The sequence below is a fragment of the Ambystoma mexicanum genome, chromosome 1p (genome assembly GCF_040938575.1).
Source record: "Ambystoma mexicanum isolate Mex_15411 chromosome 1p, UKY_AmexF1_1, whole genome shotgun sequence".
In the NCBI taxonomy this organism is placed as follows: domain Eukaryota; kingdom Metazoa; phylum Chordata; class Amphibia; order Caudata; family Ambystomatidae; genus Ambystoma; species Ambystoma mexicanum.
This window is the reverse complement of record NC_090921.1, coordinates 1,107,926,037-1,107,941,110: the sequence shown is the minus strand read 5'-3', so window position 1 is coordinate 1,107,941,110 and position 15,074 is coordinate 1,107,926,037.

The following is a 15,074-nucleotide window of genomic DNA, read 5'->3' as shown; positions in this document are numbered from 1 at the left end:
TGGAGGCAGGGCCAGCCGTTTTCATGGAACTGGAGGCGGGGCCAGCCAAAACCATGGTATTGGAGGCAGGGCCAGCCAAAGCATGGTATTGGAGGCGGGGCCAGTCAAAACCATGTTATTGGAGGCGGGGCCAGCCAAAACCATTGTATTGGAGGCGGGGCCAGCCATATCCATGGTATTGGAGGAGGAGCCAGCCAAAACCATGGTATTGGAGGCGGGGCCAGCCAGAACCATGGTTTTAGAGGCGGGCCAGCCAAAACCATGTAAATGGAGGCAGGGCCAGCCAAAACTATGGTATTACAGGCGGGGCCAGCCAAAACCATGGTATTGGAGGCGGGGCCAGCTGTATCCATGGTATTGGAAGCGGGAACAGCCGTATCCATGGAACTGGAGGCAGGGCCTGCCAAAACCATGGTTTTGGAGGAGGGGCCAGAAAAAACCATGGTATAGGAGGCGGGGCCAGCCAAAACCATGGTATTGGAGACAGGGCCAGCCGTATCCATGGTATTGGAGGCGGGGCCAGCCCTTTCCATGGAACTGGAGGCGGGCCAGCCAAAACCATGGTATTGGAGGCCAGGCCACCCAAAACCATGGTTTTGGAGGCGGGGCCAGCCAAAACCATGGTATTGGAGGCCGAGCCAGCCAAAACCATGGTATTGGAGGCGGGGCCAGCCAAAACCATGCTATTGGAGGCAGGGCCAGCCATATCCATGGTATTGGAGGCAGAGCCAGCCAAAACCATGGTATTGGAGGCGGGGCCAGCCAAAACCATGGTTTTAGAGGAGGGGGCAGCCAAAACCATGGTATAGGAGGGGGGCCAGCCAAAACCATGGTTTTGGAGGCGGGGCCAGCCAAAACCATGGTATTGGAGGCGGGGCCAGCCGTATCCATGGTATTGGAGGCGGGGCCAGTGAAAACCATGGTATTGGAGGTGGGGCCAGCCAAAACCATGGTTTTAGAGGCGGGCCACCCAAAACCATGTAAATGGAGGTGGGGCCAGCCAAAACTATGGTACTGGAGGCGGGGCCAGCCAAAACCATGGTTTTGGAGGCGGGGCCAGCCAAAACCATGGTATTGGAGGCGTGGCCAGCCAAAACCATGGTATTGGAGGCGGGGCCAGCCGTATCCATGGTATTGGAGGCGGGGCCAGCCGTTTCCATGGAACTGGAGGCGGGCCAGCCAAAACCATGGTATTGGAGGCGGGGCCACCCAAAACCATGGTTTTGGAGGCGGGGCCAGCCAAAACCATGGTATTGGAGGCGGGGCCAGCCGTATCCATGGTATTGGAGGCGGGGCCAGCCGTTTCCATGGAACTGGAGGCGGGGCCAGCCAAAACCATGGTATTGGAGGCAGGGCCAGACAAAACCATGGTATTGGAGGCGGGGCCAGCCAAAACCATGGTATTGGAGGCGGGGCCAGCCAAAACCATGGTATTGGAGGCGGGGCCAGCCAAAACCATGCTATTGGAGGCGGGGCCAGCCATATCCATGGTATTGGAGGCAGAGCCAGCCAAAACCATGGTATTGGAGGCGGGGCCAGCCAAAACCATGGTTTTAGAGGAGGGGGCAGCCAAAACCATGGTATAGGAGGGGGGCCAGCCAAAACCATGGTTTTGGAGGCGGGGCCAGCCAAAACCATGGTATTGGAGGCGGGGCCAGCCAAAACCATGGTATTGGAGGCGGGGCCAGCCGTATCCATGGTATTGGAGGCGGGGCCAGTGAAAACCATGGTATTGGAGGTGGGGCCAGCCAAAACCATGGTTTTAGAGGCGGGCCACCCAAAACCATGTAAATGGAGGTGGGGCCAGCCAAAACTATGGTACTGGAGGCGGGGCCAGCCAAAACCATGGTTTTGGAGGCGGGGCCAGCCAAAACCATGGTATTGGAGGCGTGGCCAGCCAAAACCATGGTATTGGAGGCGGGGCCCGCCGTATCCATGGTATTGGAGGCGGGGCCAGCCGTTTCCATGGAACTGGAGGCGGGCCAGCCAAAACCATGGTATTGGAGGCGGGGCCACCCAAAACCATGGTTTTGGAGGCGGGGCCAGCCAAAACCATGGTATTGGAGGCGGGGCCAGCCGTATCCATGGTATTGGAGGCGGGGCCAGCCGTTTCCATGGAACTGGAGGCGGGGCCAGCCAAAACCATGGTATTGGAGGCAGGGCCAGACAAAACCATGGTATTGGAGGCGGGGCCAGCCAAAACCATGGTATTGGAGGCGGGGCCAGCCAAAACCATGGTATTGGAGGCGGGGCCAGCCATATCCATGGTATTGGAGGCGGAGCCAGCCAAAACCATGGTATTGGAGGCGGGGCCAGCCAAAACCATGGTTTTAGAGGAGGGGGCAGCCAAAACCATGGTATAGGAGGGGGGCCAGCCAAAACCATGGTTTTGGAGGCAGGGCCAGCCAAAACCATGGCATTGGAGGCGGGGCCAGCCAAAACCATGGTATTGGAGGCGGGGCCAGCCGTATCCATGGTATTGGAGGCGGGGCCAGCCAAAACCATGGTATTGGAGGCGGGGCCAGCAAAACCCATGGTTTTAGAGGCGGGCCAGCCAAAACCATGTAAATGGAGGTGGGGCAAGCCAAAACTATGGTATTGGAAGAGGGGCCAGACAAAACCATGGTTTTGGAGGCGGGGCCAGCCAAAACCATGGTATTGGAGGCAGGGCCAGCCAAAACCATGGTATTGGAGGCGGGGCCAGCCAGATCCATGGTTTTAGAGGCGGGCCAGCCAAAACCATGTAAATGGAGGCAGGGCCAGCCAAAACCATGGTATTGGAGGCGGGGCCAGCTGTATCCATGGTATTGGAGGAGGGACCAGCCGTATCCATGGAACTGGAGGCAGGGTCAGACAAAACCATGGTTTTGGATGAGGGGCCAGCCAAAACCATGGTATTGGAGGCGGGGAAACCCAAAACCATGGTTTTGTAGACGGGGCCAGCCAAAACCATGGTATAGGAGGCGGGGCCAGCCAAAACCATGGTATTGGAGACAGGGCCAGCCGTATCCATGGTATTGGAGTCGGGGTCAGCCGTTTCCATGGAACTGGAGGCGGGCCAGCCAAAACCATGGTATTCGAGGCGGGGCAACCCAAAACCATGTTATTGGAGACAGGGCCAGCTGTATCCATGGTATTGGAGGCGGGGCCAGCCATATCCATGGTATTGGAGGCGGGGCCAGCCGTTTTCATGGAACTGGAGGCGGGGCCAGCCAAAAGCATGGTATTGGAGGCAGGGCCAGCCAAAAGCATGGTATTGGAGGCGGGGCCAGCCAAAACCATGTTATTGGAGGCGGGGCCAGCCAAAACCATTGTATTGGTGGCGGGGCCAGCCATATCCATGGTATTGGAGGCGGAGCCAGCCAAAACCATGGTATTGGTGGCGGGGCCAGCCAAAACCATGGTTTTAGAGGTGGGGCCAGCCAAAACCATGGTATTGGAGGGGGGTCACCCAAAACCATGGTTTTGGAGGCGGGGCCAGCCAAAACCATGGTATTGGAGGCAGGGCCAGCCAAAGCCATGTAACTGGAGGTGGGGCCAGCAAAAACCATGTAACTGGAGGTGGGGCCAGCCAAAACTATGGTATTGGAGGTGGGGCCAGCCAAAACCATGGTTTTGGAGGCAGGGCCAGCCAAAACCATGGTATTGGAGGCGGGGCCAGCCGAATCCATGGTATTGGAGGCAGGGCCAGCCGTATCCATGGAACTGGAGACGGGGCCAGCCAATAGCATGGTATTGGAGGCAGGGCCAGCCAAAAGCATGGTATTGGAGGCGGGCCAGCCAAAACCATGGTATTCGAGGCGGGGCAACCCAAAACCATGTTATTGGAGACAGGGCAAGCTGTATCCATGGTATTGGAGGCGGGGCCAGCCATATCCATGGTATTGGAGGCGGGGCCAGCCGTTTTCATGGAACTGGAGGCGGGGCCAGCCAAAAGCATGGTATTGGAGGCAGGGCCAGCCAAAACCATGGTATTGGAGGCGGGGCCAGCCGTATCCATGGTATTGGAGGCGGGGCCAGCCATATCCATGGTATTGGAGGCGGGGCCAGCAAAACCCATGGTTTTAGAGGCAGGCCAGCCAAAACCATGTAAATGGAGGTGGGGCAAGCCAAAACTATAGTATTGGAAGCGGGGCCAGACAAAACCATGGTTTTGGAGGCGGGGCCAGCCAAAACCATGGTATTGGAGGCGGGGCCAGCCAAAACCATGGTATTGGAGGCGGGGCCAGCCAGATCCATGGTTTTAGAGGCGGGCCAGCCAAAACCATGTAAATGGAGGCAGGGCCAGCCAAAACCATGGTATTGGAGGCGGGGCCAGCTGTATCCATGGTTTTGGAGGAGGGACCAGCCGTATCCATGGAACTGGAGGCAGGGTCAGACAAAACCATGGTTTTGGATGAGGGGCCAGCCAAAACCATGGTATTGGAGGCGGGGAAACCCAAAACCATGGTTTTGTAGACGGGGCCAGCCAAAACCATGGTATAGGAGGCGGGGCCAGCCAAAACCATGGTATTGGAGACAGGGCCAGCCGTATCCATGGTATTGGAGGCTGGGTCAGCCGTTTCCATGGAACTGGAGGCGGGCCAGCCAAAACCATGGTATTCGAGGCGGGGCAACCCAAAACCATGTTATTGGAGACAGGGCCAGCTGTATCCATGGTATTGGAGGCGGGGCCAGCCATATCCATGGTATTGGAGGCGGGGCCAGCCGTTTTCATGGAACTGGAGGCGGGGCCAGCCAAAAGCATGGTATTGGAGGCAGGGCCATCCAAAAGCATGGTATTGGAGGCGGGGCCAGCCAAAACCATGTTATTGGAGGCGGGGCCAGCCAAAACCATTGTATTGGTGGCGGGGCCAGCCATATCCATGGTATTGGAGGCGGAGCCAGCCAAAACCATGGTATTGGTGACGGGGCCAGCCAAAACCATGGTTTTAGAGGTGGGGCCAGCCAAAACCATGGTATTGGAGGGGGGTCACCCAAAACCATGGTTTTGGAGGCGGGGCCAGCCAAAACCATGGTATTGGAGGCAGGGCCAGCCAAAGCCATGTAACTGGAGGTGGGGCCAGCAAAAACCATGTAACTGGAGGTGGGGCCAGCCAAAACTATGGTATTGGAGGTGGGGCCAGCCAAAACCATGGTTTTGGAGGCAGGGCCAGCCAAAACCATGGTATTGGAGGCGGGGCCAGCCGAATCCATGGTATTGGAGGCAGGGCCAGCCATATCCATGGAACTGGAGACGGGGCCAGCCAATAGCATGGTATTGGAGGCAGGGCCAGCCAAAAGAATGGTATTGGAGGCGGGCCAGCCAAAACCATGGTATTCGAGGCGGGGCAACCCAAAACCATGTTATTGGAGACAGGGCCAGCTGTATCCATGGTATTGGAGGCGGGGCCAGCCATATCCATGGTATTGGAGGCGGGGCCAGCCGTTTTCATGGAACTGGAGGCGGGGCCAGCCAAAAGCATGGTATTGGAGGCAGGGCCAGCCAAAAGCATGGTATTGGAGGCGGGGCCAGCCAAAACCATGTTATTGGAGGCGGGGCCAGCCAAAACCATTGTATTGGTGGCGGGGCCAGCCATATCCATGGTATTGGAGGCGGAGCCAGCCAAAACCATGGTATTGGTGGCGGGGCCAGCCAAAACCATGGTTTTAGAGGTGGGGCCAGCCAAAACCATGGTATTGGAGGGGGGTCACCCAAAACCATGGTTTTGGAGGCGGGGCCAGCCAAAACCATGGTATTGGAGGCAGGGCCAGCCAAAGCCATGTAACTGGAGGTGGGGCCAGCAAAAACCATGTAACTGGAGGTGGGGCCAGCCAAAACTATGGTATTGGAGGGGGGCCACCCAAAACCATGGTTTTGGAGGCGGGACCAGCCAAAACCATGGTATTGGAAGCGGGGCCAGCCAAAACCATGGTATTGGAGGCGGGGCCAGCCATATCCATGGTATTGGAGGCGGGGCCAGCCGTTTCCATGGAACTGGAGGCGGGGCCAGCCAAAACCATGGTATTGGAGGGGGGTCACCCAAAACCATGGTTTTGGAGGCGGGGCCAGCCAAAACCATGGTATTGGAGGCAGGGCCAGCCAAAGCCATGTAACTGGAGGTGGGGCCAGCAAAAACCATGTAACTGGAGGTGGGGCCAGCCAAAACTATGGTATTGGAGGTGGGGCCAGCCAAAACCATGGTATTGGAGGCAGGGCCAGCCAAAGCCATGTAACTGGAGGTGGGGCCAGCAAAAACCATGTAACTGGAGGCGGGGCCAGCCGAATCCATGGTATTGGAGGCAGGGCCAGCCGTATCCATGGAACTTGAGGCGGGGCCAGCCAATAGCATGGTATTGGAGGCAGGGCCAGCCAAAAGCATGGTATTGGAGGCGGGGCCAGCCAAAACCATGTTATTGGAGGCGGGGCCAGCCAAAACCATTGTATTGGTGGCGGGGCCAGCCATATCCATGGTATTGGAGGCGGAGCCAGCCAAAACCATGGTATTGGTGGCGGGGCCAGCCAAAACCATGGTTTTAGAGGTGGGGCCAGCCAAAACCATGGTATTGGAGGGGGGGTCACCCAAAACCATGGTTTTGGAGGCGGGGCCAGCCAAAACCATGGTATTGGAGGCAGGGCCAGCCAAAGCCATGTAACTGGAGGTGGGGCCAGCAAAAACCATGTAACTGGAGGTGGGGCCAGCCAAAACTATGGTATTGGAGGGGGGCCACCCAAAACCATGGTTTTGGAGGCGGGACCAGCCAAAACCATGGTATTGGAAGCGGGGCCAGCCAAAACCATGGTATTGGAGGCGGGGCCAGCCATATCCATGGTATTGGAGGCGGGGCCAGCCGTTTCCATGGAACTGGAGGCGGGGCCAGCCAAAACCATGGTATTGGAGGCGGGGCCAGCCAAAACCATGGTATTGGAGGCGGGGCCAGCCGTATCCATGGTATTGGAGGCGGGGACAGCCGTTTTCATGGAACTGGAGGCGGGGCCATCCAAAGCCATGGTACTGGTGGCGGGGACAGCCAAACGCATGGTATTGGAGGCAGGGTCAGCTAAAACCATGTTTGTGGAGGCGGTGCCACCCAAAACCATGGTATTGGAGGTGGGTCCAGCCAAAACCATGGTATTTGAGGCGGGGCCAGCCAAAACCATGGTTTTGGAGGCGGGCCAGCCAAAACCATGTAAATGGAGGTGGGGCCAACCAAAACTATGGTACTTGAGGCGGGGCCAGCCAAAACCATGGTTTTGGAGGCGGGGCCAGCCAAAACCATGGTATTGAAGGCGGGGCCAGCCAAAACCATGGTATTGGAGGCGGTGCCAGCCAAAACCATGGTGTTGGAGGCGGGCCAGCCGTATCGATGGTATTGAAGGCGATGCCAGCCGTTTCCATGGAACTTGAGGCGGGGCCAGCCAAAACCATGGTATTGGAGGCGGGGCAAGCCGTATCCATGGTATTGGAGGCGGGGCCAGCCGTTTCCATGGAACTGGAGGCGGGGCCAGCCAAAACCATGGTATTGGTGGCGGGGCGAGCCAAAACCATGGTATTGGAGGCGGGGCCAGCCGTATCCATGGTATTGGAGGCGGAGCCAGCCGTTTCCATGGAACTTGAGGCAGGGCTAGCCAAAGCCATGGTATTGAAGGCAGGGCCAGCCAAAACCATGGTATTGGAGGCGGGGCCAGCCGTATCCATGGTATTGGAGGCAGGGCCAGCCGTTTCCATGGAACTGGAGGCGGGGCCAGCCAAAACCATGGTATTGGAGGCGGGCCAGCCAAAACCATGGTATTTGAGGCGGGGCCAGCCAAAACCATGGTTTTGGAGGCGGGCCAGCCAAAACCATGTAAATGGAGGTGGGGCCAACCAAAACTATGGTACTTGAGGCGGGGCCAGCCAAAACCATGGTTTTGGAGGCGGGGCCAGCCAAAACCATGGTATTGAAGGCGGGGCCAGCCAAAACCATGGTATTGGAGGCGGTGCCAGCCAAAACCATGGTGTTGGAGGCGGGCCAGCCGTATCGATGGTATTGAAGGCGATGCCAGCCGTTTCCATGGAACTTGAGGCGGGGCCAGCCAAAACCATGGTATTGGAGGCGGGGCAAGCCGTATCCATGGTATTGGAGGCGGGGCCAGCCGTTTCCATGGAACTGGAGGCGGGGCCAGCCAAAACCATGGTATTGGTGGCGGGGCGAGCCAAAACCATGGTATTGGAGGCGGGGCCAGCCGTATCCATGGTATTGGAGGCGGAGCCAGCCGTTTCCATGGAACTTGAGGCAGGGCTAGCCAAAGCCATGGTATTGAAGGCAGGGCCAGCCAAAACCATGGTATTGGAGGCGGGGCCAGCCGTATCCATGGTATTGGAGGCAGGGCCAGCCGTTTCCATGGAACTGGAGGCGGGGCCAGCCAAAACCATGGTATTGGAGGCGGGCCAGCCAAAACCATGGTATTGGAGGCGGGGCCAGCCAAAACCATGTTATTGGAGGCGGGGCCAGCCAAAACCATTGTATTGGTGGCGGGGCCAGCCATATCCATGGTATTGGAGGCGGAGCCAGCCAAAACCATGGTATTGGTGGCGGGGCCAGCCAAAACCATGGTTTTAGAGGTGGGGCCAGCCAAAACCATGGTATTGGAGGGGGGTCACCCAAAACCATGGTTTTGGAGGCGGGGCCAGCCAAAACCATGGTATTGGAGGCAGGGCCAGCCAAAGCCATGTAACTGGAGGTGGGGCCAGCAAAAACCATGTAACTGGAGGTGGGGCCAGCCAAAACTATGGTATTGGAGGTGGGGCCAGCCAAAACCATGGTTTTGGAGGCAGGGCCAGCCAAAACCATGGTATTGGAGGCGGGGCCAGCCGAATCCATGGTATTGGAGGCAGGGCCAGCCGTATCCATGGAACTGGAGACGGGGCCAGCCAATAGCATGGTATTGGAGGCAGGGCCAGCCAAAAGCATGGTATTGGAGGCGGGCCAGCCAAAACCATGGTATTCGAGGCGGGGCAACCCAAAACCATGTTATTGGAGACAGGGCCAGCTGTATCCATGGTATTGGAGGCGGGGCCAGCCATATCCATGGTATTGGAGGCGGGGCCAGCCGTTTTCATGGAACTGGAGGCGGGGCCAGCCAAAAGCATGGTATTGGAGGCAGGGCCAGCCAAAAGCATGGTATTGGAGGCGGGCCAGCCAAAACCATGTTATTGGAGGCGGGGCCAGCCAAAACCATTGTATTGGTGGCGGGGCCAGCCATATCCATGGTATTGGAGGCGGAGCCAGCCAAAACCATGGTATTGGTGGCGGGGCCAGCCAAAACCATGGTTTTAGAGGTGGGGCCAGCCAAAACCATGGTATTGGAGGGGGGTCACCCAAAACCATGGTTTTGGAGGCGGGGCCAGCCAAAACCATGGTATTGGAGGCAGGGCCAGCCAAAGCCATGTAACTGGAGGTGGGGCCAGCAAAAACCATGTAACTGGAGGTGGGGCCAGCCAAAACTATGGTATTGGAGGTGGGGCCAGCCAAAACCATGGTTTCGGAGGCAGGGCCAGCCAAAACCATGGTATTGGAGGCGGGGCCAGCCGAATCCATGGTATTGGAGGCAGGGCCAGCCGTATCCATGGAACTGGAGGCGGGGCCAGCCAATAGCATGGTATTGGAGGCAGGGCCAGCCAAAAGCATGGTATTGGAGGCGGGGCCAGCCAAAACCATGTTATTGGAGGCGGGGCCAGCCAAAACCATTGTATTGGTGGCGGGGCCAGCCATATCCATGGTATTGGAGGCGGAGCCAGCCAAAACCATGGTATTGGTGGCGGGGCCAGCCAAAACCATGGTTTTAGAGGTGGGGCCAGCCAAAACCATGGTATTGGAGGGGGGTCACCCAAAACCATGGTTTTGGAGGCGGGGCCAGCCAAAACCATGGTATTGGAGGCAGGGCCAGCCAAAGCCATGTAACTGGAGGTGGGGCCAGCAAAAACCATGTAACTGGAGGTGGGGCCAGCCAAAACTATGGTATTGGAGGGGGGCCACCCAAAACCATGGTTTTGGAGGCGGGACCAGCCAAAACCATGGTATTGGAAGCGGGGCCAGCCAAAACCATGGTATTGGAGGCGGGGCCAGCCGTATCCATGGTACTGGAGGCGGGCCAGCCGTTTCCATGGAACTGGAGGCGGGGCGAGCCAAAACCATGGTATTGGAGGCGGGGCCAGCCAAAACCATGGTATTGGAGGCGGGGCCAGCCGTATCCATGGTATTGGGGGCGGGGACAGCCGTTTTCATGGAACTGGAGACGGGGCCATCCAAAGCCATGGTACTGGAGGCGGGGACAGCCAAAACCATGGTATTGAAGGCGGGGCCAGCCAAAACCATGGTATTGGAGGCGGTGCCAGCCAAAACCATGGTGTTGGAGGCGGGCCAGCCGTATCGATGGTATTGAAGGCGGGGCCAGCCGTTTCCATGGAACTTGAGGCGGGGCCAGCCAAAACCATGGTATTGGAGGCGGGGCAAGCCGTATCCATGGTATTGGAGGCGGGGCCAGCCGTTTCCATGGAACTGGAGGCGGGGCCAGCCAAAACCATGGTATTGGTGGCGGGGCCAGCCAAAACCATGGTATTGGAGGCGGGGCCAGCCGTATCCATGGTATTGGAGGCGGAGCCAGCCGTTTCCATGGAACTTGAGGCAGGGCTAGCCAAAGCCATGGTATTGAAGGCAGGGCCAGCCAAAACCATGGTATTGGAGGCGGGGCCAGCCGTATCCATGGTATTGGAGGCAGGGCCAGCCGTTTCCATGGAACTGGAGGCGGGGCCAGCCAAAACCATGGTATTGGAGGCGGGCCAGCCAAAACCATGGTATTGGAGGCGGGGCCAGCCGTATCCATGGTATTGGAGGCGGGGACAGCCCTTTTCATGGAACTGGAGGAGGGGCCAGCCAAAACCATGGTATTGGAGGCAGGGCCACCGAAAACCATGGTTTTGGAGGCAGGGCCAGCCAAAACCATGGTATTTGAGGCGGGCCAGCCAAAACCATGGTATTGGAGCAGGGCCAGCCTTATCCATGGTATTGGAGGCGGGCCAGCCGTTTCCATGAAACTGGAGGCGGGGCCAGCCAAAACCATGGTATTGGAGGAGGGGCCAGCCAAAACCATGGTTTTGGAGGCAGGGCCAACCAAAACCATGGTATTGGAGGCGGGGCCAGCCAAAACCATGGTATTGGAGGCGTGGCCATCCATATCCATGGTATTGGAGGCGGAGCCAGCCAAAACCATGGTATTGGAGGCGGGGCCAGCCAAAACCATGGTTTTAGAGGAGGGGCCAGCCAAAACCATGGTATTGGAGGGGTGCCACCCAAAACCATGGTTTTGGAGGCGGGGCCAGCCAAAACCATGCTATTGGAGGCGGGGCCAGCCAAAACCATGGTATTGGATGCGGGGCCAGCCGTATCAATGGTATTGGAGGCGGGGCCAGACAAAACCATGGTATTGGAGGCGGGCCAGCCAAAACCATGGTATTGGAGGCGGGGCCAGCCGTATCCATGGTATTGGAGGCGGGGACAGCCCTTTTCATGGAACTGGAGGAGGGGCCAGCCAAAACCATGGTATTGGAGGCAGGGCCACCGAAAACCATGGTTTTGGAGGCAGGGCCAGCCAAAACCATGGTATTTGAGGCGGGGCCAGCCAAAACCATGGTATTGGAGCAGGGCCAGCCGTATCCATGGTATTGGAGGCGGGCCAGCCGTTTCCATGAAACTGGAGGCGGGACCAGCCAAAACCATGGTTTTGGAGGCGGGGCAAGCCAAAACCATGGTATTGAAGGCGGGGCCAGCCAAAACCATGGTATTGGAGGCGGGGCCAGGCAAAACCATGGTGTTGGAGTCGGGCCAGCCGTATCCATGGTATTGAAGGCGGGGCCAGCCGTTTCCATGGAACTTGAGGCGGGGCCAGCCAAAACCATGGTATTGGAGCAGGGCCAGCCGTATCCATGGTATTGGAGGCGGGCCAGCCGTTTCCATGAAACTGGAGGCGGGGCCAGCCAAAACCATGGTTTTGGAGGCGGGGCAAGCCAAAACCATGGTATTGAAGGCGGGGCCAGCCAAAACCATGGTATTGGAGGCGGGGCCAGCCAAAACCATGGTGTTGGAATCGGGCCAGCCGTATCCATGGTATTGAAGGCGGGGCCAGCCGTTTCCATGGAACTTGAGGCGGGGCCAGCCAAAACCATGGTATTGGTGGCTGGGCCAGCCAAAGCCATGGTATTGGAGGCAGGGCCAGCCAAAACCATGGTATTGGAGGCGGGGCCAGCCAAAACCATGGTATTGGAGGCGGGGCCAGCCAAAACCATGGTTTTAGAGGCGAGCCAGCCAAAACCATGTAAATGGAGGCAGGGCCAGCCAAAACTATGGTATTAGAGGCGGGGCCAGCCAAAACCATGGTATTGTGGGCGGGGCAAGCCAAAACCATGGTATTGGAGGCGGGGCCAGCCGTTTCCATGGTATTGGAGGCGGGGCCAGCCGTATCCATGGAACTGGAGGCGGGGCCAGCCAAAACCATGGTTTTGGAGGAGGGGCCAACCAAAACCATGGTATTGGAGGCAGGGCCACCGAAAACCATGGTTTTGGAGGCGGGGCCAGCCAAAACCATGGTATTGGAGGCGGGGCCAGCCAAAACCATGGTATTGGAGCAGGGCCAGCCGTATCCATGGTATTGGAGGCGGGCCAGCCGTTTCCATGAAACTGGAGGCGGGGCCAGCAAAAACCATGGTATTGGAGGCGGAGCTAGCCAAAACCATGGTTTTGGAGGCAGGGCCAGCCAAAACCATGGTATTGGAGGCGGGGCCAGCCAAAACCATGGTATTGGAGGCGTGGCCATCCATATCCATGGTATTGGAGGCAGAGCCAGCCAAAACCATGGTTTTAGAGGAGGGGCCAGCCAAAACCATGGTATTGGAGGGGGGACACCCAAAACCATGGTTTTGGAGGCGGGGCCAGCCAAAACCATGGTATTGGAGGCGGGGCCAGCCAAATCCATGGTATTGGAGGCGGGGCCAGCCGTATCCATGGTATTGGAGGCAGGGCCAGACAAAACCATGGTTTTAGAGGCAGGCCATCCAAAACCATGTAAATGGAGGTGGGGCCAGCCAAAACTATGGTACTGGAGGCGGGGCCAGCCAAAACCATGGTTTTGGAGGCGGGGCCAGCCAAAACCATGGTATTGGAGGCGGGGCCAGCCGGAACCATGGTTTTAGAGGCGGGCCAGCCAAAACCATGTAACTGGAGGCAGGGCCAGCCAAAACAATGGTATTACAGGCGGGGGCAGCCAAAACCATGGTATTGGAGGCGGGGCCAGCTGTATCCATGGTATTGGAGGCGGGACCAGCCGTATCCATGGAACCGGAGGCAGGGCCATACAAAACCATGGTTTTGGAGGAGGGGGCCAGCCAAAACCATGGTATTGGAGGCGGGGAAACCCAAAACCATGGTTTTGTAGACGGGGCCAGCCAAAACCATGGTATAGGAGGCAGGGCCAGCCAAAACCATGGTATTGGAGACAGGGCCAGCCGTATCCATGGTATTGGAGGCGGGGCCAGCCGTTTCCATGGAACTGGAGGCGGGCCAGCCAAAACCATGGTATTGGAGGCGGGGCCACCCAAAACCATGGTTTTGGAGGCAGGGCCAGCCAAAACCATGGTAATGGAGGCGGGGCCAGCCATATCCATGGTATTGGAGGCAGGGCCAGCCGTTTTCATGGAACTGGAGGCGGGGCCAGCCAAAACCATGGTATTGGAGGCAGGGCCAGCCAAAACGATGGTACTGGAGGCAGGGCCAGCCAAAAGCATGGTATTGGAGGCGGGCCAGTCAAAACCATGTTATTGGAGGCGGGGCCAGCCAAAACCATTGTATTGGAGGCGGGGCCAGCCATATCCATGGTATTGGAAGCGGAGCCAGCCAAAACCATGCTATTGGTGGCAGGGCCAGCCAAAACCATGGTTTTAGAGGTGGGGCCAGCCAAAACCATGGTATTGGAGGGGGGCTATCCAAAACCATTGTTTTGGAGGCGGGGCCAGCCAAATTGGAGGCCGGGCCAGCCAAAGCCATGTAACTGGAGGTGGTGCCAGCCAAAACTATGGTATTGGAGGCGGGGCCAGCCAAAACCATGGTTTTGGAGGCAGGGCCAGCCAAACCCATGGTATTGGAGGCGGGGCCAGCCAAATCCATGGTATTGGAGGCAGGGCCAGCCGTATCCATGGAACTGGATGCGCGGCCAGCCAAAACCATGGTTTTAGAGGAGGGGCCAGCCAAAATCATGGCATTGGAGTGGGGCCACCCAAAACCATGGTTTTGGAGGCTGGGCCAGCCAAAACCATGGTATTGGAGGTGGGTCCAGCCAAAACCATGGTATTGGAGGCGGGGCCAGCCGTATCCATGGTATTGGAGCCGGGGCCAGCCGTTTCCATGGAACTGGAGGCGGGGCCAGCCAAAACCATGGTATTGGAGGCAGGGCCAGCCAAAACCATGGTATTGGAGGCGGGGCCAGCCGTATCCATGGTATTGGAGGCAGGGACAGCCGTTTTCATGGAACTGGAGGCGGGGCCAGCCAAAACCATGGTACTGGAGGCGGGGACAGACAAACCCATGGTATTAGAGGCAGGGTCAGCTAAAACCATGGTATTGGAGCAGGGCCAGCCGTATCCATGGTATTGGAGGCGGGCCAGCCGTTTCCATGAAACTGGAGGCAGGGCCAGCCAAAACCATGGTATTGGAGGTGGGGCCAGCCAAAACCATGGTTTTGGAGGCAGGGCCAGCCAAAACCATGGTATTGGAGGCAGGGCCAGCCAAAACCATGGTATTGGAGGCGGGGCCATCCATATACATGGTATTGGAGGCGGAGCCAGCCAAAACCATGGTATTGGAGGCAGGGCCAGCCAAAACCATGGTATTGGAGGCGGGGCCAGCCAAAACCATGGTATTGGAGGCGGGGCCAGCCATATCCATGGTATTGGAGGCGGGCCAGCCAAAACCATGGTATTGGAGGCGGGGCCAGCCAAAACCATGGGTTTAGAGGCGGGCCAGCCAAAACTATGGTACTGGAGGTGGGGCCAGCCAAAACCATG